This window comes from Narcine bancroftii, chromosome 6, assembly GCF_036971445.1.
Source record: "Narcine bancroftii isolate sNarBan1 chromosome 6, sNarBan1.hap1, whole genome shotgun sequence".
Taxonomy (NCBI): Eukaryota; Metazoa; Chordata; class Chondrichthyes; order Torpediniformes; family Narcinidae; genus Narcine; species Narcine bancroftii.
The window spans coordinates 184,961,822-184,987,156 of record NC_091474.1 but is presented as its reverse complement, the minus strand read 5'-3'; the positions used below and the strand labels follow the sequence as shown (position 1 = coordinate 184,987,156).

At 38.2% G+C, this 25,335-nt stretch overlaps 1 protein-coding gene across 1 annotated transcript in view; it reads right to left on the bottom strand.

Moving 5' to 3' along the window:
- Positions 1–2,676: 2,676 nt before the first annotated feature.
- Positions 2,677–25,335, bottom strand: part of trmt11 (tRNA methyltransferase 11 homolog) — a 214,680-nt gene continuing 192,021 nt past the window's right edge. Inside the window, exons 16-18 of the transcript XR_011340616.1 lie at positions 22,746–22,848; positions 17,001–17,084; positions 2,677–2,742 (exon numbers count right to left, since the gene is read on the bottom strand). The gene's annotated coding sequence lies outside the window, so the exon portion shown is untranslated. The remainder of the gene's footprint in view (positions 2,743–17,000; positions 17,085–22,745; positions 22,849–25,335) is intronic.

Genomic DNA, 25,335 nt, shown 5'->3' with positions numbered 1-25,335 from the left:
ACTTGCTGTGGGTTGCAGAATTCCTTGTCAAAATAACTTTTGCAAAGCCTTCACATTCTTCCTGAAATGTGGTGACCAGAACTGTACACAATACTCCAAGTGCAGTCTAAATAAAGTTTTATACAGCTGCAACATGACTTCCTCACCTTAAGTGCCTTGACCACTTAAGTCTTGTTTTTGCTATGTTCAAGGCAGAGCTTGAAAGGTATTTGATTAGGGCATCAAGGATTACAGAGAGATTGCCAGGGAGTGCAGCTAAGTAGGAGGATTGATTAGCTCATGATAGACTAGCAGAGCAGACCTGATGGGCTGATGGGCCTACTTCTGCTCCCATATCTTGTGATAACTTTGTTTATAAAGTATCCTATGGTCAACCCATTTTCACCATATCGGAGATATCGCCCTTCCTAATACTATTGTTTTCTTTTTCTTTTTCAATATTTTAATCGAGTTTTAGAAGTAAATTGTACATAGGTAATAATAATAAGAATTAGTTGATATACTATTACATATGGCTAAAATAACCTTTGATATATTGAAAAAGACAAAGAAAAAAGACATAATGTAAAAATTCAACTAATTATCTAACCCCTCTCTTGTGAAGTTAATGGTTGAACATGTGTTCCAGTATTGTAAGAGGGAAACCCCAAACCACAAAATGGGATCTAAATAATCTTAAAAAGTTATGGAAATACTTAAGAAAAGGACCCCATAATTTTACAAAGTTAAAGTTCATTTCAGAAGTAGAACATTTAATATTTTCCAAAGTCAGGCATGTCATCACATCTGATAGGATTGCACATGCTTAGGAGGGACAGCATCTTTCCATCCCATTAATATAGCTCTTCTAGTGATAAGGAGAACAAAGGCAACTACATGGGATTGTAGCCCAGACAAATTAAAATCAGTTGCCTTACTCACTCCAAACAGGGCAACAAACAAAAGGATTAGCAATCAAATTAATATTAAGCATTAAAGACATTGTACAAAAAATACTTTCCCAATATATGTAAAGAAAAGGACATGACCAAAAAAAATGAAACAATGTACCTTCTTCAGTCTTACATCTATTACATTTTGGAGAAATATTAGAATAAAATTTAGCCAATTGAATTTGGAGAAGTAAGCTTGATGTACTACTTTAAACTGTAATAATGAGTGTTAGGCCACACAGAGAAGATGAATTGAACAATTTCAAAATTGAATCCCATGTAGGATTCAAAAATAATTGTTGAAAATCTTCCTCTCATAATTTCCTAGTCTTGTCCAGGAGAATTACAACTGGACGATAAATAATGACTCATAAAGAGCTGATATCATCTCTTTATGATTCTTTTCTATTATATTTAATTTCAGTTCTTGAGGAATTCAAAAATGTCCTAATCTGTAAATATCTAAAAACAAATGATGTTTAGGTAGTTTTAACTTAATTGTTCAAATGAAGCCAAATTTTGGTCAATAAAAAAGTTTTATAAAAACCAAAATCTTGTACTGAAGGTAAAAAAATACCTAAAAGGGACTAGCAGAAATTTATGATGTCCCAAATGTTTTCTAAATTGAAACCAAATTCTCAACATACGTTTAACAACAAAATTATCAGTTAATTTAGAAGCAGAATAAGGTAATGGTGCTTCAACTATGGAAATAAGAGAATACTTCTTAGTAAATTCAATTTCAAGATTAATCCAACTTTCAGCATCTTGTTTATCATTATGATGAACCCAGACAGTAATAAATCTAATATTAGCTGTCCAATAATAAAATCTAAAATTAGCCAATGCCAACCCTCCTTCTTTTTAGGGTTTGAAATTTTATTAAGACAGGACCATTTATTTTTCCAAACAAAAGAAGAGATAATTGAATCAAGCAAATCAAAGAAATGTTTTGGGAACAAATGCAGGTAGGATATTCATCTTAATGATATTAATGCACCCAATTAAGGACCTTGAGAGAGGAGAACATTGAGCAAAGGACTTAAGGTAAGAAAGTTCTCCTTAAACAAATTGTCAGTAGTAATCACTCCATCATTTTAACAAATCTCTGTAATAAGCTGTTTAGCTTATCATTTTTAATTTGGACAAAAGCTTCTCATCCTTATCTCCATGTATGTAGAATTTAGATTTACTTTTTAAAATTTGGGTCTATATAGGTTAAGTAAAAAGCAAATCATATCTGGGTTGAGTTCAACCTTTTTTTTTTAAAAAAAGGTCAGGTTTTGGAATTAAGGCATATTGTTGATCAATGCGTTTCAACTGATTGGCTCAATCATCTCTCTCTGAATTGGAGCTCTTTTTTTACTTCAGCCATAAAGGAGATTATTTGACCTCAGAGGAGGAATTTTTAATTAAAAAAGGAAATATGATCTTTCATAAATTTCATAAAATTAGGGTCAGACAATAAAATGTGATTCAAACTCCATTGCTTTGTGGTTCTTGGTAAATCTGGGATATTAATAGATTAAACCACCAGAGAATGATCTGAAATTTTTATACTTTTTCATATTTAGAAAGTCAACAAGTGGAATTAATTGTTGGTCTGTGAGAAAATAATCAATCCGTGAATAAGAATGATGTACATTAGACAATAAAGAGAATTCCTTATCACTAGGTTGGAGAAATCTCCAAGCATCTATTATACCAGACTTCATAAATGAGTTAATAAGTATAATGAACTTACTTAAAGTAACAATTTGGGGAGATGAACAGTCAAGCACAGGGCCTATCCAACAGTTTAAATCACCTCCTACAATCAAAGAATATAAACTTAAATCCAGTAAAAGAGAGAAGAGATATTTGAAAAAATTTGGATCTGCAATATTGGGGCCATAAATATTAACAAAAAAAAGTTTATTATAAAGTTAACAAACAGAATCAAAAAGCATCCATAGTGTCAGCAATAACATTATGTTTAATAAATGGAACAGATTAGTCAATCAAAATTGAAATGCCTCTAGACTTAGCTATAATTGGAAGTGCTGTCCCTTCTAAATGTTTATTGAATCAGAGGTATCAGTTTAGCACTCCCAGGTTCAAACCTTTTAATATGTGAAAAGACTTTACGAGGTTTAATAGGATGGTTCAAACACGAGATATTCCATGAAATTATATTAATACCTATAGCCATCTAAACAATTCAAAATCAATAATATAATGGAAAAAATTGAAATCAACAAACTATTAATTAATAAACACACTCATTTTATCGTGTCATCCCCAGTCATAAATAGCCCACGTAACTTCACAAACAAACCCCAAACATACCTTGCTATTCCCTTACCCTTCCCAATTAACCCAAACTGTCCTTGAAAGTATACTCATAAATAAAATAACTATCCCCCCACACAAACCTCACTGTTAGAAGCACTCAATAAAATCAAGCAAAACCAAAGTGAAAACATTAATAAATTAAAGGAAAAGCCTCCAAAAACCCAGCTAAAAACTATTAATTATTTCACAAGAGAGAGAATACAACTTTAGTAATCCTATAAAGGAAAAGAAAGAATGAAAAAATAAGGAAATTAAACTCATCTCCAGTTTTAAAAGTAAACACATAGAAAGAAAGTATAAACAGAACCCACTATAAGCAAAAATGAAGTCATTAATACCATGGCAGAATTAAATAACCAAGCAAGTGTTAAGAAACGTTCAACTGGAACTTGTACTGCAGTGCATATGTCTAAAAGATTAACCCACAACCTTCATAACAAAACAAGGAAGAGAATAGTCAGATCCAAAGTATCAGTACTTTACTAGACTGTTGATGTTGTTGAAGTTTGTTCCAAAAATTAAGAAGCAGCTTTAAAAGAGTTGAGCCACTTTGGAGATTTGTCTGACAGAGTAATTTGCAATCAGGCTGGAAAGTGCAGTGAAGGCTTGAAGCCAGCTTTATACAACTGAAATGTAACTTCTTTACATTGAGACCATTCCTTCATAATTTCAATATTGTAGCATTCCTCTTCGATGGGATTCTCTTAAAAGTTGATCTTTGATCTGGAAACGATGTAGACAAAGGATAATAGAATGAGGCTTCCCACCAGGAGTAGGTTTGGAAATTAGCGATAATGCTGTAAATTTCAGGAATTGTAGGTAGCAAATACCTCATGGAGAAGTTCAGCAAAGAATTTGGAAAGATGGCCCGATTCAGTTCCTTCTTTTAAACCAATAATTCTTTAATTATTTCTTCTGCTCTTCACCTCCAGATCTGTTACTGTCTTCAGTAAATTGTCATCGGATCCTGTGGTGCTCCAGTTCTGATGGAGATTGCAGAGGAGATGTTCTCTCTAATCCTTTCTGATTGGGGTCTGGAGGTGAGGAAATCCAGGATCCAACTATTCAGTGAGGCATTGATGCCCAGATTATGGAGTTTGTTGATTAATTTTGAGGGGACGATGGTGCTGAGTGCCGAACTGTATTTGATAAAGTGCTTGTTGTAAATCTTCAAGCTGGGCTTCTTGAAGTTCAACTGACCTTTCCAATTCCTTAATTTTTGTATCATGAGATTCAATGGTAGACCATAAGTCTTCAAAATCCTTGGTAACCTGAGCAAGAGATGTTTTAATTTCTTTTCCATCATGTTTGCATTCTTCAATGTCATTTCTCAGGTCCTTAGTAAACTCCATCATAGAAAGGTTCAAATTTCCAGAGGTAGGAACTTTTTCCTCTTTTCTTCCAGATCTGGTACCATGAACAGTCATAATGAACTTTCATGAAAAAAAAAAATTATAAAGAATAAAAAGAGAGACAGAAAAAAAAAACAAGGGAAAAAATAATTAAAAAAATAAAGGCATGGGAGTTAGAAAATTAAACAGAGTTAGGACCAGCTAGAAAAGGTTGTCACTCCATGGGCTGCCAGCATTCCTGCAGTTTTACAGGATTTTTTGGTCTCTTTTTCAGCTCTGATTGAAATGTTGACTTTTTCTTTCCCCCAGATTAGTGTGAGATATACCCTCTGTATTCAGTTTTTAATCTTTAGATTTATGACATCTGCAGTTTTTATTCTGATTTTCACTTTCAAGTGAAAAATAACATTTTTTCTCAAGATTGATAATTCAAGAAGTACATCAGATACCCATTCATTATATAATTTCACAGGATCATTAGGCTCTAACCATTTAAAGTTGAAAGTCTTTCTCCAATTTGCTTCAGCACTCAATGTAAAGAACTATAAATAAAATATTTATCTGGTCACATTCTGACTTGCTCCTTCTCTCTCATTTATTTGGCATAAAGCAAACAATTAGCATTGCATTAACTGTTGGCTCAAAGCTCAGACCCTAATATCTTTGATGCTCAGATATTGGAAATGCTACCTTCAGAGTAGTAACAAATCATTTATCACTTCGATATCTGTTGTTTCCAGTCAGATTAACTTGTAAATAGTTAGGCACAGGAAATGTCTGGACACTCATCAGGTTTGCATACTAATAGATTATCTGCTTTGATGTTGGAGCCAATTCAGTCTGGTAAAGTTCTCGTAGATCCTTGGTATTTGTTAGATGTGGTGCCCAATTTTTTCCAATTGTTTTGGGCAGGTGGACTTTAAAAATTATGATGCATACATTTCATCTGCTTCTCAAGAAAACTATATTAACTTAATTTGTCAAGTTAGTCATGCTCAGAAGATAAATCTGATTCCCTATGAAGTTAATTACTTGACAAGCTACGGTATAAATAAAGCAATCTGATAACAATAGTTTGTAGCAATTGTAAATAACAAATGTGTCCAAACCACGTTGGAGAGAAAGAAATCTGCAGAAAATGTGACTGGTGCAGTAAGTTTCGTATGAATCTCCCTGCAGTGAACACAGATCTTTGCAAGTTATCTGTACGTACGTGAAGCAAAATACTTATTGGGGAAAGGTGTTGAATTGGTAGGCAGTCAGAAAGATTTCTAAGGCAACAACTGCATCTGAAAATGGCATGGAAGAATGATTTGCATCATACAGCAGGATAAAGAAAATTTAATTTACAGCGTAAATCTGTATTTAATATTGTTTTAGACCTGAGGATAAACAATAAGTAAAGTCCAGATGTACACAAAAAGAGCAAAAGAATATGGACCAGATTGAAGGGGAGCGAAATATTCTATCTTTTGAAAGAAAGCCCAAAGCCATCATCTGAATCTACTTATTTTCTTTTATATTATTTTGTCAATCCATTGCCAATTATAATACTATTACAGCAATTACCATGGCAACTTGTCTAAGATGAGGTGGTTTCTATTTTAAATCCTGTAATACATACAGAAAGGGTTTGGCACATAATCATTTGCATTCTTGTAGTTCTGTACCTATTTTATCTTGTGTTCCACAAAAATATTACAAGGTAGACATATGATCAAACCATTGCCTATCTTATGCCTGAAGTAAGAAGCCAGGGAGTAGACAGAGATTGATCTGAAGTCATTATTCACACTTGAACAGGCAGGTCATTCAAACTAGGCCCAGGGGAAAAAAATAGTTAGTGATGGTGCTAGAGCAGGTTTTGGGAAAGGAGGAATTCAGCAGGTCAATCAACATCAGTGGGGAAAAATAAGAACAGTTGACATTTCCAGCTGGAACCCTTCATCAAGTCTGGGAAAGTACAGTAGAAACCAGAGTGGGAGGAGTAAAACAGGGGCCCGCATAGGATTGAAAAATCAGGGAGAGGTGAAATAATAGAGGCAGTAGATTGGCAGATGCCAGACAAAGAGAGAAAGAGAGAGAGAGAGAGAGAGAGAGAGAGAGAGAGAGAGATAGAGAGAGAGAGAGAGAGAGAGAAACAAGAAAGGAGTCAGGTGGAAGAAGATTGGACTTAGAAGGAGGAGAAGGTAATCAGAAGACAAGGCTGGCAGTGCTGGAATCTGATAGGGAAGAAGATGACAATGGTAGTACAAAGACCAATGGAATCAAAGATATGGGGGGGGGGGTGGAGGGAGATGTGGAGTGGAATTAGGTGGAGAGATGGTGATAGAAGGAACGAAAAAAGGATAAAAGAATGGGTGGCGGTCTGGGTGGGAAAGGGAACAAAAAAGGAAGGAAAGGAATGATTGGGACTCAAGAAGCTGGTTGGAAAAGCATACTTGTTACTTGGACTGCATTTTTACAAATTGCTAATTTCATAAATTTCATGAATTATCCTAATTTGATCAGTTGTTGTAGAACTATCAATAACTCCATTTTATTACTGCAGTAGCACAGAACTTCCAAATGGATGGCATCATGATTACTAATCAGGAAGGAGATGTCTTCATACATACACTAGCTTTGGGAAAAGAAACATTCTCCTGACTACTATCTACTGTCCAGTTTTCTATGTTGTAGAAACTTAGAAGAATCTTTGAAAATAACCAAAGCACAGAATCACTGGGAAAACCAACATGAGGGATAAACCACAGCCCCACCTTCACTGATTTATCAGTATTCGGTGCTTCTGTATCATTAACATTGGTCAAAGAGATTCTGGCATTAACACTAAGGCACAACAATGTACTGAAGCCTGAAGAGGATAAACTTGGAGCAGAATTACCCCTTAGCCTGGTATATATCTCACTATAATATTAGCTCTACCCTTTCCTCAGTCATCAGCTTCTGAAATATGAAAATAGTTCACCACTCCATCAAAACTACTCCAAAATGCATTCCTATATCTTATATGCATGTAAATGTTATCAAACCGCTGCTTCATTTTCATCATCTTATAAGCAAGGAACACCTGAACAAATTTTACATGATCAACACCAAAAGTAACCTTTAAAAACTTAGCACCCAAAAGTGAAATAATCTAATTCCATAAATTATCCTAATTGGATCAGTTGTTGTAGCACTATAGTTTTGGGGTATAAACTATGCATTTGGTGTTTTTAATTTAAAAAAATTAGACATATAGCACTGTAACCAGCTAATTCAGCCCTACAATTCCCCCAATTTACACCCCATCAACCTACACCCTGATATGTTTATTTTTGAAGGGTGGGAGGAAACCAGAGCCCCCAGAGGAAACCCACACAGACACAGGGAGAACCTACAAACTCCTTACAGACAGTGCAGGATTTGAACTCGGGTCCAGTTCCGATCGCTGGCGCTGTAAAGGCATTGCACTAACCACTACGCCAACCAAGCCACCCTAAGTTGAAGATTTTAGATTTGTCTGAAGCCAAAATAACCTGTCAAATAATACTTTTCCTCAGATGTATGAGCTGGACATACAACAAACACAATATTGGTAACATAAAAGGGAGTGAAAACGTTCCAAATATTTTAAAATATTTTTTTAATTTAAATGCGTATTTGTCATGTGATATTTAAGCTATGGTTTTTGTAAATTTATTTGATCTATTAGGACATTATAAGAAATACATCTGATATTAATAAGGCTGCTGATCTTTTTGTCAACAGTTCCTATATCTCAAGGCTGCCTCCAATTAGCGATACAGTGCGGGAGATTTGCCGACCCATCTCAGTTTTTTTGAGGAGGTTCCACATGAGTAGATCCTTTACCAATATACTGGGTTTATAAACACTAAGTAATCCTTCCCACATGCCCACCTGAAGAATATCAGAAATGACAGCTGTTTAAATCTGGAGCAAAACTAATGACTTTTTAAGAGGCAGGCTTATCATCATTTGGCAAAGTCTGATAATATAGAACCACTGAGGAGTAAAGTGTTTATGTGTTCCTAAGTGCTTCAGTTGGCAGTCCTTTTTAGAAGTTGTTATCGTTAATATCTCTTTTATGTTTACACTGATGGAGGATAAACTTATAATGAGGTGAACATACCTGGACCTGGCATTAGTTTGGAGTCAGTATATTGCGTACAAATGAGTCTAAGCAATTTAGAATTTCAGTGCTGCTTTAACTATTGAGGTTATCTCCAGAGTTGGCAAGAATCATATCAGTTAAGTGAATAGCATTTAATAATGGTGAGCAGTGAGTGTGCATTTTTAAAAACTTTCCTTTAATACCACTGATGGAGTGGTTAGGGTAAGAATGGTTTATGGTAAGGGACGGCATGGTTAGCGTAACGGTTAGCGCAACGCTGTTACAGTGCCAACGATCGGAACCGGAGTCGAATCCCACGCTGTCTGTAAGGGGTTTGTACATTCTCCCTGTGTCTGTGCGGGTTTTCCCCAGGAGCTTTGGTTTCCTCCCACCCTTCAAAACATACCGAGGTGAAGGTCAGATGGGTGTAATTGGCCAGCACAGGCTCTTGGGCCGAAAGGGGCTGTTACCATGCTGTAAGTCTAAATTTAAAATTTTAATGTGATTATAACACCACCACCAACTCTATTTATAGCTATAACAATAAGAGGGATTTCTGCACCTTCAGTCAAGTTGGAGTTCTAACTAGATCCTTCTGCCAATGGCATATCTCACAATGGTAAAAAGATACTTTCCCTTCCAGAATTAGCCATCAGTAGCATTACGAAACGAGGGTCTATTTGCCAGCATATGTAATTTAGGATTCTCATCTGATGATTTGTCCCAGGAAAAGAAAACTATTGTGGATGGAAATCTTCCCAATTGTGGCAGTATTTGAGCTAGCCCTCAGACAAAGGGTGGACATGAAGTAAGTCATCTAGTAATTAAGTTTTTGGTGTGAATGTTAAGCACATACAGAGACTTCCCAAAAAATGCTGGGATATTAGTATTGAAGTATCAACACAAAGTTATTAAAATGCATAAATCCTTTGAAATATACAAGTCAATTTTCTTGAGAGTCTTCATGCAAATTCTTTAGAATTGTCCTATCAACAACCGAAGTGGCCACAATTTTGGAAGCCTACCTACTACAAGCAAGTCAATAAAAAAAAGCAGCATTGCTGCAGGAATGCAGGAAGTTCCAAGAAATAAATCCACTCATTATTGCATCCTAAACCACACATGTCAACCATCAATCTGTCGCATGCTACTTGCGCCAGAGAAACACATCGCGCACTGCACAGGACACAAAACGGATGTTGGATTTCAGACAATTTACCCCTGCTTTTTAAATCCAATTTACAAATTAAAATGATAGTAGTTGCCAGTGCATCCCTCTTGGCCCACATAAACCTACTGCACGACAGGGGTGCAGTGTTGTCGGAGCTCACCAGAGTTCCGCTCCAGCACCTCAGGGGCAACTCTGGCACTTCCTTGTCATCATTTTTGGTGAGGTCTGGCACCTAAAAAATTAGCACTGCAACCCTGCTGCATGAGATTACAAAGGAGCATCATAAGCTCCAAGAGCTACCACTATATAAATTCCCTGGCATGTGTAACTTAGACTTTTCAGGGTACATGAACTAAAGGTTGGTCTCTGCAGCCATGACATTTAAGTTTGTTTCATGCAACATTAAGTGAGTAAAGTTTGGTCTCTGCTCTGATCGTGGGAATTCCCCTTCTTTTTTGTAAAGAGGATATTTGGACTCCACCGTATGATAAAACCTCAATTGAGTGATTGGACGAAAACGTAGTTTAATGAGGTGAATATTTGTTTCCTCTGATTGAAGGGCTTGAGTGACCTAAGGACAATCCGTTATATAAATGGAGAATGTTTGCAAGTGAATGGAAGCTAATTCCTGTGGTTTACTTTGGTTATACATGTTAATACATCTGATGATTCGTATAATCCTGACCCTAACCTGCAGATTCAATGACAGTTTCTTTCCTGCTGCTATTGGTTCTTGAATAAACCTCTCATTATTAAAACATGATGCCTTTGTACTGTTGAACTCTACTTTTCTCTATATCCTGCACTTTGTCCCAATAACACTATATCCTGCACCTTTTGACTTACACAATACCCTGCCTTTGTTTTGTTATTGCGTTACCTGTATGGGTTGACTAACCTGAATAAATTACAAAACAGGACTTTATCTTGGTGCATATGGAAATAAAAGCAATTCAATTCAAAAGAAATTGACAGCAAACTCCAGCCTCTCGCCCCATTTTACTAGTCAACAGAACCTAAAAAAGATACTGACCTCACTCAGGTTGGTACTTTGCTCATTGAGATATACATCAATTCTCATAGAATTATATACGTCTGAAACAGACCATTTCCTCCTCCATGACCAGAAAGTACCAATATCTACTAATTCAGTTTACTGGCACTTGGTCTATGTAGGCTTCTATGGATTCAAAAACTTATCTGGTCACTTTATAAATGGAAGCATTCACATAACAAAGAGGCATAAAGAATTCTTGATGCAAGGAAGTCTAATTTGAAAAGTCTACTTTGAGTTGATTAGTGTTATGAAGGCATTGAAAAGAACACAGAAATTTTAAATATAAAATGTACCATTTCTAATTAATTTTATTTGCTTTGTTAATTTATGACCTGCTAATACCTACATTGCCACAAATAAAAATTGTAAATCCTCAAGGGCAACTAGACTCAAAATCCCCTATAGCAATATGCACATTCCAAAGATGAACTTAAACATCTATGAGCCTTAATATTTGGGTCCTCAAGTCAAGTCATGTCACCTTTATTTGTTGCTCATATCATTCATTGCATGGTGAGGATGAGATAGCGTTTCTCCAGGACCACGGGCAGATTTACATAAATATAGGTTAAAATAGGAGTTAAAATATGAAGACATATACAGTAAAAGTCCTTACACTATTCACATATGTTCCAGTAACTCAGGTGCCTGATGATTTGGGGGGAAAAACCTGTTGCCCAATCCAGATGAAAGGGCCTGAGTGCTACAGTACCTCCTACCAGATGACAGAAGGGAGAAAAGTTTACATGAGGGGTGTGTGGAGACCTTCACAATGTTATTTGCCTTCTGCATTCATCGAGTGTTGTAGATGTTTGTTATGGTAGGAAGAGAGCCCCCAATCATATTTTCCTCTGCAGGGTCATACAGTCCAAGGTGGTACAGGTTCCAAACCAGGCAGTGATACAGTTGCAAAGGATGCTCTCAATACATCCTCTATAGAACGTAGAGAGGATGGAGAATGGGAAATGAACTTTCCTCAGCCTTCGCAGGAAGTAAAGGCGCTACTGGGCTTTCTTGGCTATGGATCTGGTGTTAAGTGACCAGGTGAAATTCTCCACCAAGTGGTAAATGCGGGCTCACTCTTAGGTTTTAAGAATAAATTGGATAGCTACATGGATGGCAAGGGTCTGGAAGCTTATAGAGTGGGTGCAGGTCAGTGGGACTAGCAGTATGATGTTTTAGGGTTAAAACATTCAGACTAGAAGGGGCGAATGGCCTACTTTCTGTGTTGTCATGATCTATGGTTCTAAGAAGTTTTAAGTCATGGCCTCACATACCAGAAAATTGTTCCTACGTAATTTTTGATTCGATTTTTTTTTGGTATCTCTGTAGGAGAGGACAGGTTTCTAAATATGGACTCAGCTTTGCCTATCTTATACTGTAAATGAGCACTGCAGGGTCCAATTTCTATTCATAAGAATATGGGTTGATCTCAACAAGGTGCACAAATATGAATCCCTACAAATTGCGAAGTATATGATTGACATTTAGTGGTCTTGCAGGAAGGGATAATGTAATCATGTAACCATATAACCATATAACAATTACAGCACGGAAACAGGCCAATTTGGCCCTTCTAGTCTGCACTGATCCAAGTACCCTCCTCTAATCCCACCGAGCAGCACCCTGCCCATATCCCTCCATCCCCCTCCCATCCATATACACATCCAACTCTTTCTTAAATGACAAAATTGACCCTGCCTCCACCACCTTCCCCAAAAGCCCATTCCACACAGTAACCACTCTCTGAGTAAAGAAGTTCCCCCTCATGTTACTCCTAATCCTTTGCCCGTCAACTCTCAACCCATGACCTCTTGTATCCATCTCTCCTACTCTCAATGGGAAAAGCATTTCCACATCAACTCTATATATCCCTCTCATTATCTTAAACACCTCTAACAAATCCCCTCTCAGCCTTCTATTTTCCAAGGAATAAAGACTCAATTTGCTCAATCTTTCTTTGTATTCCAGATGCTCAAACCCAAGCAACATTTTTGTAAATCTTCTCTGCACTCTCTCTATCTTGTTAATATCCTTCCTATAAATTGATGACCAGAACTGCACAAAGTACACTAAATTTGGCCTCACCAATGCCTTGTACAGTTTCATCATTACTTCCCAACTCCTATATTCTATGCACTGATTTATATAGGCAAGCATACTAAAGGCCTTCTTCACCACCCTATCCACATGCATTCCTACCTTCAGGGAACAATGCACCATTATTCCTAGATCTTTCTGCTCCACTGCATTCTTTAATGCCCTCCCATTTACCACATATGTCTTGCTTTGACTATTTTTTCCAAAATGAAGCACCTCACACTTATATTAAACTCCATCTGCTATCTTTCTGCCCACTCCTCTAAGCAGTTTAAATCCCTCTGCAATCTTTGAAAACTCTCTTCATCATCCACAATTCCCCCTATTTTAGTATCATCTGCATATTTACTAATCCAATTTACCGCCCCATCCTCCAGATCATTAATATATATGACAAACAGCAACAGTCCCAAAACCGAACTCTGAGGTATGCCACTTGTCACCGGCCTCCATCCTGACAAACAATTATCTACTACTACTCTCTGATACATTCCTTCCAGCCACTGTTGAATCCATTTGACTATCTCCAAATTAATACCCAAGGACTTAGCCTTCCTAACTAACCTCCCATGTGGAAACTTATCGAAGGCCTTACTGAAGTCCATATAGACAACATCCACTGCTCTACCCTCATCAACATTCCTAGTCACCTCTTCAAAAAATTCAACAAGATTGGTCAAACACGAACTTCCACGCACAAATCCGTGTTGAGTGTCCCTGATCAGACCCTGTCCCTCCATATATACTATCTTTATGAACACTTTCCATCAATCTACCTACCACAGACATCAAACTTACAGGCCAATAATTGCTAGGCTTGCTCTTCGAACCCTTTTTAAACAAAGGAACCACATGCGCAACACACCAATCCTCCGGCACTATACCCGCCTCTAATGACATTTGAAAAATCACGGCCAGAGCCGCCGCTATTTCCTCACTAACTTCTCTCAAGGTCCTGGGGAAAATCCTGTTAGGACCTGGAGACTTATCCACCTTTATATGTTTCAAAAGCTCCAATGCTACCTCTTTCTTAATCACTATAGTCTCCATATATACGCCCTTTACTTCCTTTACCCTGCACAGTTCAATATCCTTCTCCTCAGTAAATACTGAGGAAAAGAAATTGTTCAAGACCTCCCCCATCTCTTTTGGCTTCACACACATTTGTCCTTTCTGATTCTCTATTGGACCAATTTTATCTCTCACTTTCCTTTTGCTATTTACATATTTGTCGAAACCCTTTGGGTTTATTTTCACCCTGCTTGCTATAGCCACCTCATACCTTCTTTTAGCTTTTCTAATTTATTTCTTAAGTTTCTTTTTACATTCAATGTAGTACCCATACATCTCCTTTTTCCCCTGTTTCTTATATTTATTGTAGTACTCCCTCTTTTTTCGAACCAAGTTTCCACTATCCCTTGAGACCCATGGTTCTCCCAAATTTTTGACCTGACCTTTCAACCTAACAGGTTTATAAAGATGTTGTATTCTTAAAATCTCTCCTTAAAAAGACCATTTCTCTATTACATCCTTCCCAGAAAACAAATTGTCCCAATCCACCCCTTTTAAATCCTTTCGCATCTCCTCAAACCTAGCTTTTCCCCACTCAAAAACCTATACTCTGGGCCCAGACCAATCCTTTTCCATAATTACCTTGAAGCTAATGGGACCATGATCACTGGACCCGAAGTGCTCCCCCACACATACCTCTGTCACCTGACCCATCTCATTCCCTAACAGTAAATCCAACACAGCTCCCTCTCTAGTTGGTACCTCCACGTATTGATGTAAAAAGCTATCCTGCACGCATTTTACAAACTCCAACCCATCCAGCCCTCTCACGGAATGAGTTTCCCAATCAATATTTGGAAAATTAAAACCCCCACAATCACTACCCTGTGCTTATTACAATTATCTGTTATCTCCCTACTAATTTGTTCCTCTAATTCATGTTTCCCATTTGGTGGTCTATAATACTCCCCTATAATTGTAACTTCCCCATTCCCATTCCTCAATTCCACCCAAATAGCCTCCCTGGACGAGCCTTCTATTCTATCGGACCTAAGCACCACTGTAATATTTTCTCTAACAAGTAGTGCAACCCCACTCCCGCTTGCCCCCCCCCCCCCCCCCCCACTGGTTCTATCACACCTAAAGCAACTAAATCCAGGAATATTTAGCTGCCAGTTACATCCCTCCTGTAACCATTTTTCACTAATCACTACCACATCATACTTCCAAGTGTCAATCCATACCTTCAGCTCATCCACCTTCCTTACAATGCTCCTAGCATTAAAATATATGCATTTTTACTTTTTACTTCCTGTAGGCCCCTATCTTTACCAACACCTCTCTTATGATCTTTTGCAATCGACTTCCGTCCATCTTCGTATAGAGCATTTCCCTTTTCTATCACCTGCCTTTCCCCCCTCAAACATTGTGTACAAGCTTTCTCTGATTGCATTCAAACCTTCTCCTTGCTGTTCTCCTTCATTTGGTTCCTTCCCCCCAGCCATTCTAGTTTAAAATCTCCTGAGTAACCCTAGCAAACATCCCCACCAGAATCCTGGTCCCCCTGGGGTTCAAATCAACCCGTCCTTTTTGTCAAACCCGTCCTTTTTATAATGTACTCATCTTGTGAATTCTGATCCCTGGTGGTCTATTTAATGAATTGCCATACCCATTTGATGCACTGAAAAGAGGGATTAAACCTCCACACCTGCAGTTAGCCTTTTTTTGTCAATCTTCAGTGAATTAGTACATTAAGGCACACAGTTTAATTCAATTTATGGCTTTAACTTTCTTGAATCATTAAAAAATATATTTAAACCTATATATTTATTCAAATGTGTTTAAATATAGACTCATGAGTTTATATAAAAACAACCAACTGAAAAACCTCACAAAGATTAGCGTATACAGAGCCGTTGTCATACCCACACTCCTGTTCGGCTCCGAATCATGGGTCCTTTACCGGCATCACCTATGGCTCCTAGAACGCTTCCACCAGCGTTGTCTCCGCTCCATCCTCAACATTCATTGGAGCAACTTCATCTCCAACATCGAAGTACTCGAGATGGCAGAGGCCGACAGCATTGAATCCACACTGCTGAAGATCAAACTGCGCTGGGTAGGTCACGTCTCCAGAATGGAGGACCATTGCCTTCCCAAGATCGTGTTATGTGGCGAGCTCTCCACTGGCCACCGAGACAGAGGTGCACCAAAGAAGAGGGACAAGGACTGCCTAAAGAAAGCTCTTGGTGCCTGCCACATTGACCATTGCCGTGGGCTGATATCGCCTCAAACCGTGCATCTTGGCGCCTCACAGTTCGGCGGGCAGCAAGCTCCTTTGAAGAAGACCACAGAGCCCACCTCACTGTCAAAAGACAAAGGAGGAAAAACCCAACACCCAACCCCAACCAACCAATTTTCCCTTGCAACAGCTGCAACCGTGTCTGCCTGTCCCGCATCGGACTTGTCAGCCATAAACGAGCCTGCAGCTGACGTGGACATTACCCCTCCATAAATCTTCGTCCGCAAAGCCAAGCCAAAGAAGAAAGAAGAAGAAGGACATATATATATGTAATATACACACACATACACTTATCTCTCTTTTCTCTGGAGACGTGACCTACCCAGCGCAGTTGGATCTTCAACAGCATGGATTCGATGCTGTCTGTATACGCTTATAATTCTATACTTAAACCCATTTGAATTTGAAAATCTTTGATTACAACCATATTTAAAAATTGTTTAAAAAGCAAAAATGCTACAAAGATAGTCTGGGTACTCGCTCAGGATATTCATTTCCACACTCTGTCTTGTCAGGAATTTGGGCACCTATTGCAGGTATTGGCCCACATGCAAGTCCGTCTGACCCAATGCAACATCGTATTAAGTAGCTGTCATACTCAAATATATTGAAATATCTCACCAGCTGGCAAAATGCTGCTCAGATTCCCAGAGGGGTTTGTTTTCTGATCCACTTAAACTCTTGTTTGATTTGTCTTACAAACTCCTAAAAAAAAGGATCAACATGTTTAGCAAAACAACAATCTAGTGACAGTAAAATTATTATGCTGGAGAAATTCGGCAGATCAAACAGTGTGCTTTATGGAGAAAAGATAATGGTGCATAAGCAACATTTTGGGCCTGAGCCCTTCATCAAGGTGTGAGCAAAATATAAGTTGAATGAAATAGTGGGGAGAGGGGCGGGGGTGGGTGGGGGAGCACAAGCTCATGGGCAAGAGGGATAAGGGTGGGAGGGCATGAGAAAACATAGGGAGGGCAGATAGCTCTGGGAATAGAGAGGGAAGGGGTGCAGAGCAGAAGGAAAGGGGACAGAGAGATAGGTAGAATAGGGATAGTCTAGCAGAAACTGGAGAAGACAATGTTAATGCCATCCGGTTGGAGAGAGCCCAGATGGCATATTAGGTGCTGTTCCTCCAATTTATGGATGGCCCTGGTATGGAAGTGCATGGACAGACTTGATGGCCTGGGATTAGAGTGCAGAATTGAAATGGTTGGCAACTGGGAGATAATTGATGCAGACAGAGCAAAGGTGCTCAGCAAGGTGATCTCCAAGTCTGCGTCCATCTCTCTGATGTAGCGAAGACCACAATGGGAGCACTGGATGCAATAGATACCCCCCTTAGATCCACAAATCTAGTGCTGTTTTACTTGGAAGGACTGTTTGGGCCCCGAATAATGGTGAGGGAGGAGGTGTGGGTGCAAGTATGGCACTTTCTCCGGTCACAGGAGTATATTAGAGGGGTATATTAGAGGGAAGGGATGAGCAGATGAGAGGGTCATGGAGGGAGCAGTCCCTACGAAAGGAAGAAAAGGGAAGATATGTCTGGTGACGAGATGACATTGTAGATGAAGGAAATGATGGAGGATAGATGCGGAGACAAGTGGGATGGTAGGTAAGGACAATGGAGAATCCTGCTCTTGTTGCATCTTTGGGCAGATGGGGCCAGGGCAGATGAGTGGGTAATGGAGGAGATGCGGGTAAGGGCTGAGTTGATGGCGGTAGAAGGGAAGCCACACTTTTTGAAAAAGGAGGACATCTCAGATAGTAAGTTTGCAACAAAAAAAAATGCCTGCAGAAAATTTGTTTCATTCTTGCCATTTTTGTTATCTGTAGGTGTGGACCGGAGCTATGTTTTAAACTATTCAACAGATCCTCAAGATTGGCTGCTCAGCTGTTTTTTTTTAGTAGATTAGTTGGTTTTTTTTATATATAATACAGTGTATTATAAATATTTCTTTATCTCTGTTTTCTTTGTTAGGAGAATTATTTCTAATATGTCACATTTTTACTCTTTGGAATTTTTTTTTATATATGATACTTACACTATGTAGACGGACATGCCATTTTAATTGTGTTATTTCTAGTCTCCTTAAGCTGTGTGTATTATGAAATGTTAATAAAAAGATTGAAAAAGAAAATAAAATTTGTTTAACATGATAGAAACAAAGATCAAGAAAGGGGACAGTGTCTCCAAAGATGGACCAAGTGAATTTGAAGACAGGGTGAAAGTTAGCAGCAAAGCGGATAAAGTTAACAAGCTCATCATAGTGACATGTCAAAAGATTCAATGGTGGGCATGAATGGACACATCCCTGAATCAGAAGGTTGTCGAATCAAATACAGTTCCAGAGATTTGAGCATAAACTCTCTGGTTACATTCTAATGCACCACAGATATTGAGCTGCACTATTGGAGGCACCATCTTTCAGTCATGTCAAAGGCTACATCAGATTAGAAAGGTCCCATGGAATGTTTGGAAAGGAGATTTTCATGTAAAGTAAAACCCCTGGTATTCAGAATTCAAGCAACTGGCAGACTTAAACAACCAGCAAAAAAACTGAGGAACAAAAATTAGAATTTGATTCTTAAATTAGTTAACACTTCTTCACTATGTGCTCGACATTCTCTTATTCGGTTCAAAGTTGTACATCGGACTTATGTCTAAGGACAAATTATTCTGCATATTTCCTAATCTAAATCCCCAATGTGATAGATGTAACAACAGGGAAGCAACCTTGATACATATGTTCTGATTTTGTTGAGTTCTTGAACCTTATTGGAAGGAGATGTTTTGAGTTTTGTTAATAATATTACGTCAATCTTTTTTTTAAACTTTATTTAAGATTTTATAACATGAGTAAGATATAAGATTACATTAAAAAAATTTAAAAATGAAATAATGAAATTACAATACATCAGTAATCTAAACAAACTATACCCCCCCAATAATTATTACACATTAATAAACCAACTCAAATTAATCCAAACCCCCCCTCCTTCTCCCCCACAATAAAGAGTGAAGGATTAATAAGATTAGTAATATATATAAGAGAAAAAAACCCACTTACAAAAAAACCAAAAACATTAAACAATAATCAATTCTTAAAAAAGAATTGTAGCATGAGAAAAAAGATTAAAAAAAACTTTCTCTATAAAAATAAACCTTCACCAACTATCAACTAACTTCACATCTATCATCATATTAGTCACATAAGCCACCATCTTAAAACAAAATCCAAACCACATTAAGCATTATACAATTCAATTTTAGTACTCTTCCACCATTTTTCCCTTTTGCTCTTGAATACTTATCCAATAAAAGCCCCAATACCACATTTAAATATCCCCAATCATTACTTTAAAATTCACATATCCAAATAATAAAAACACATTTACAACAAAAACTATATCTTCAACAAATGGAGCATAAACAACAAACAAAATTCAAGCCTTATTAAGAATTGTACAATTCAATTTATAACTTTCACCATTATTCCCTTCATTCTGTAACTAAGATAATAAAATAATTTACACCAGAATTACCACTCCTTTCACCTTGAAGTTAAATAAAAAATAAAAAGCTTATCCATCCCATTCAGATTTAAATTTCAAATATTCCTTATCTTCTAAATAAACTTTACAAAAAAAAAACATCAACTTTTAATTTTTTAACAAGCAAATACTTTCTTATACTTAATAAAATTATTAAAACCGTAAGTATTAAAAAAAATTTTAAATTTAAACATTACTTAAAAGAACACACAAAAAAAAGAGAAGGAAAAAAAGAGAAAAAGAAAAAAAAAAACACTCCCTCCCCTTATCCCCTCCTAAAACTACAAAAAAATATATATATTAAAAAAATTTTAAAAATAATAAAAAAACCTTCACTCCTCAATCCAAAAATTAATCAGAAAAAAAAACAGGCAGGAGGCAACTGCTACCTCCTCCTGGGTCAACCGCTCATTGCGGTAACTCCCACACAATATCGGGTGTGAGATAACTCACACATAGCTGATGACTTCTGGAAAATAGTGCCCACCCAGCTCCCTCTCCCAACTCACGTTTCACATAAACTATCATCATTATTTAAAATTTTCTCAAAAAGAGAAAAAAAAAATTTCTTTTTAGTATTTTTTAATCAACTTTATCACTTCAACCACCAGTATTTCCATTTCTCCTTGGAATTCGGTTCCCATCTTGTATCTCCACTCTCTTTGGAGACCGTGGAGGACTACGTCTTTCCTGAAATTGTATAATTGGTAACGATTGAGCAAAATCCATAGCTTCCTTAGGATCATAAAAAAATTTTGATTGGTAACCATCTTGAAAAATCTTCAGTTCCGCAGGCTATCTAAATGTTGCTTTATAACCTTTTTTCCACAACACTTCTTTCACAGAATTAAATTCACGTCGTTGAGACATAACTTCTTGACTCAAATCCGGATTAAAAAAAACACAATTATTCTGAACCATCAAAGGAGATCTTCTTTGTTGTGCACTTCTTATGGCCACACGCAAAATTGTCTCTCTATCATAATAATTTAAACAACGAACCAAAACAGGTCATGGCTTTTGTCCAAAAGAAGGCTTTCTTCTCAAAGCTCTATGTGCACGTTCCAGTATTAAGCCTTCCAGGAACTTATCTTGTCCTAATACTTGTGGAATCCACTCAGTAAAGAATTTTCTTGGATCTGATCCTTCCATATCTTCTGGTAAACCAACAATTTTTATGTTATTCCGTCTGGATTGATTCTCCAAATAATCAACCTTTTTCATTAAATTTTTATTCTGAATTTGTAAAGTTTCAATTGTTTTATTGACGCCTTCTAATTGATCTTGTACCTCAACTAAACCTTGGTCACAAAAATCAAGTCTTTCACTCGTTTTAAGCTTAAAAGCTCCATAATCAGCCATCTGTTGAGTATTAATATCCATCAAGGAATTAAGTTTAGTATCAAGTTGATCTAAAGCTTTAACAAATTCTTTCAATATAGCAGTTAACTTAGATTCAAGATTCTTAAGAAACTTATCCACTGAAGTAGATTCAGACACAGTAGAGTCCAGTTGTTTCTGAATAGCCAAAAGGTCTTGTATTCCCTCCGATAATTTAACTGCTTTTCTTGCAGTGTAACTTCGTGTAGAAACCCTCGCCATAACCTCCCCAGTAATATTTGGAGGTTGATGGCGAGGGTTATCCCCAAGCCATATTCTGTCAAGCATTTCCGACACATCGAAGTCTATAGGAATCTTCATTTCAGGTGGTGCATTTCGCAGCGCCACCACTACATCAGTCAGTGGATGTCCCTTTAACTACAAGCCTTCAGCTGGCAGCTTCCCAGCTGTTTCAGCTGTCAAAGGCTCTGTGACAGCGCTCATAGCGGGCATTGACTGAAATACACGCACCTGGCTAGCCCTTTGTTCTAAGGGCGGCCGGGTGCCATTTTTAAAGAGCCCTACTGGCAGAGAACGGAGCTCCGCTGCTGATTCCTGTGCTTCTCCTCCTGGATCCATTCCACGCTGAGTCCTGGCTTCTTGTAAACAAGTAGGCTCTGATATCTTCGGAAAATGTAATTTCTTAACAATCTGTTGCCGTTTTTCAACAATTGTACCATTGGAAACTAGTTTAACAGCTCTAATTATATCTAACCTTGAAAAGATTTTAATGGGCATTTAAAGACAAAACAACACCAAAGAGTCGGGAGAGGACTGGAAGGCACGTCTATTCCTTACGCCATCTTGCCACACCCCATATTACGTTAATCTTGAACCTGAGTTTGTTTGGAGTGTTAGATGATATTAATGAGCTATTTTCTTCATCTGATCATCAAATCATAGCTTCAAAGTCTTGCCATTCCTTTTCTGGGGAAAATTCTATGAATTAATTTAAAGTAACTCTCAGTATATAAATTGCAACCCTTAAGCACTGTTAGCAAATCTACAATTAATGCCAAGAGTAGAAACATTCAAACATGTTGGTAGAAACAAAGAAAAAAATGTAGGGATAGAATATTGAAAGGGATAACAAGATATATGAAGCTGTAACGTGGAATTGCAGTGTCTACATTATTCATTTTTGTTCATTGATGGGTTGTGATGGTAACTTACATGGCCAATTGACCTACAAACCCACCTACCTTTAGGATGTCAAACAAAAAACGTCTAATCATATCCTCTTGCTATTCAAAGTCACCAAATTTTCCATCATCAATATCCAGCAACTCCACCAACCAGATATATAAGTTTTCAAAGAGAAGTGTCTGGAAGAGCAGATCAGAGGCAGGGTAACTTGTGTCAAGTGACCACCTCCTATCTTTCCACCATCTACAAAGCACTAGCCAATGGTGCGATGAAATATTTTCCACTTACCTGTTTGAATGCACCTTCAGCCTAGCTCATGAGCCTTCACGATTGACATCTGATGTATTCATCCCCTCCACCAACGTTATAAAGTTGCGGCAGTCTCCACCATCTGCAGCATACAAAGCTACATCTCAATAATTCTCAATTTAAAAAAATCTAAATAATGATGCTACATCTCAATAATGACATAACCAGCTAAAAATCAAAATCCAATGCAGTAGGAGGCGGCAAAGCTTCACTCGCTGACAAACTCAATGCCTTCTGCACCCGATTCAACCACAAGAACAAGAAAGAACCACCATTGTTCACTCCCATGCAGGGGCGTAACCAGGTTCTAATGTTAGAGGGAGCAAGCACATAAAAAAGGCGCCACAACACATACTAGATGGTGAGATGCCGAGGGGGGGGGGGGTTGTCTTCAGGCTACATTGGAGCTGGGGGAGCCTCAGGCCAAATCGGAGGGGGGAGTGGCAGCAACAGCGGACAGGGGAGTGAAAAGGCACCACTTTTGAAAAATATGGGGCCGTGGGACACATTGGAGCCGGGGGTGTTGCATGCCACGTCGGAGGGGGCAATGGCAGCAATGGCGGACAGGGGGTGAAAAGGCGCCACTTTTGAAAAATGTGCTCCCTCTGCAGTCCCTCTAGCTACACCACTACACCCACATCCCCTGATAATCCTCTCCTGTCCATATCCAAGGATGGCTTGCGGCCTGCCTTCAGAATAGTGAATCTGAGGAAAGCACCGGTCTGGGTGGACTTCCTGGCCGAGTATTAAAAATCTGTGCTAACCAACTCACTAATGTATTCATGGATATTTTAAACATCTCACTCTGGCAGGGCATTGTACCTATCTGTTTCAAAAGGCGTCATTCATACCAGTGTCCGCGAAGAATGAGGTAAACTGCCTAAAAGACTATCAACCAGTGGCAAACACATCAACAGTGATGGAGTGTTTTGAAAGGCTGATGTTGAAACATATCAGCTCCTATCTAAGCGGTGATATGGATCTGTTCCAATTCACCTAATGTAGCAATAGGTCTAAGGCAGATGCCATCTCACTGGCTCTATACAAAGCCCTGGAACACCTTGTCACCAAAGATGTATACATCAGGATGCTCTTTATCAACTCCAGTTTTTAGCATTTAACACCATCATCCCCTCAAAACTGATCAGCAAACTCCAAGGCCTGTGACTCAACACCCAACTATGTCATTGGATCATGGATTTCCTCACCTCCAGACCACAATCAGTCAAGATTAGTAAGAATTTCTCCTCCACATTCTCCAACAGTACCCCCTGCTCTACTCACTTTACACCTACAACTGTGTGGCTCAGTACGACAATAACACCATCTACAAATTTGTTGACAATACTATGATAGTGGGCTTTATAAAGGAAGGGGATGAGTCAGCATACAGGATGGAGATTGTAAACTTGGCTGAATGGTGCACCAATAGCAACTTTGTACTCAATCTCACAAGAAAAAAAAAGAAAATTAGAGGTGTACAATCCAGTGATCTTTGGGGGAATCAGAAATAAAGAATGAGCACATTTAGGTTCTTGGGAGTCACTATTTTGGGGATCTTTCCTCGACCCAACACACCAATGCCATCATGAAGAAAGCACGTCAACACCTCTACTTCCTCAGGAGTTTGCGGAGGTTTGGTATGACACTAGAAACTCTAGCAAATTTCTACAGAGGTGTGGTGGAAAGTGTGCTGACCCGCTGCATCATGGTCTGGTATGGGAACTCTAACAGCCCTGAGCATCAAGCCCTCCAAAAGCTAGTGGATACAGCCCAGAACATCACAGGCAAAACCCTCCCCACTATTGAGAACATCTACAGGGAACATTGCCATTGGAGAGCAGCAGCACATGCTCCGTTCTTGCTGCTGCCATAAGGAAAGTGGTATAGGTGCCTCAAGTCTCACACCACCAGCTTCAGGAAAAGCTGCCACCCCTCCACCATCAAACTCCTCAATGACAAACTCAATCAGAAACTCATTTAAGGACTCTCACTTGTGCACTTTATTGGTCTTCTTTTGTTCTCTCTGTATTGCACAGACTGTTTACATTTGTTATCTGTTTTCAGTTCTTTTATTTGTTTACATGTTCATGCTGTATACAGTTTATTTTTTGCACTACCAATTAGTGGTAATTCTGCCACACCCGCAGGAAAAAAAGAATCTCTGTTGTATGTGATATCATGTATGTATTCTGACAATAAATCTGAAATCTGTTGCACTGAGCTACATTCATAGGTGTAAAGCAAGTAGATCAGGTGTCTAAGAACACAGCCCTGTGGTGCTCTGGTACTGATGGAGATCGTGGAGGAGAAGTTCTTACTAATCTTGACTGATTGTGGTCTGGAGGTGAGGAAATCCATGATCCAATTATGTAGTGGGGCATTGAGTCACAGGCCTTGGAGTTTGCTGATCTATTTTTAAGGGGATGATGGTTTTAAATGTCGAACTATAGTCGATAAAGAGCATCCTGATGTTTGCATCTTTGCAGTCCAGATGTTCCAGGGCTTTGCGTAGAACCAGTGGGAGGGTTGTATAAAAAGGGGTGATGAGTCAACATAGAGGAGGAAG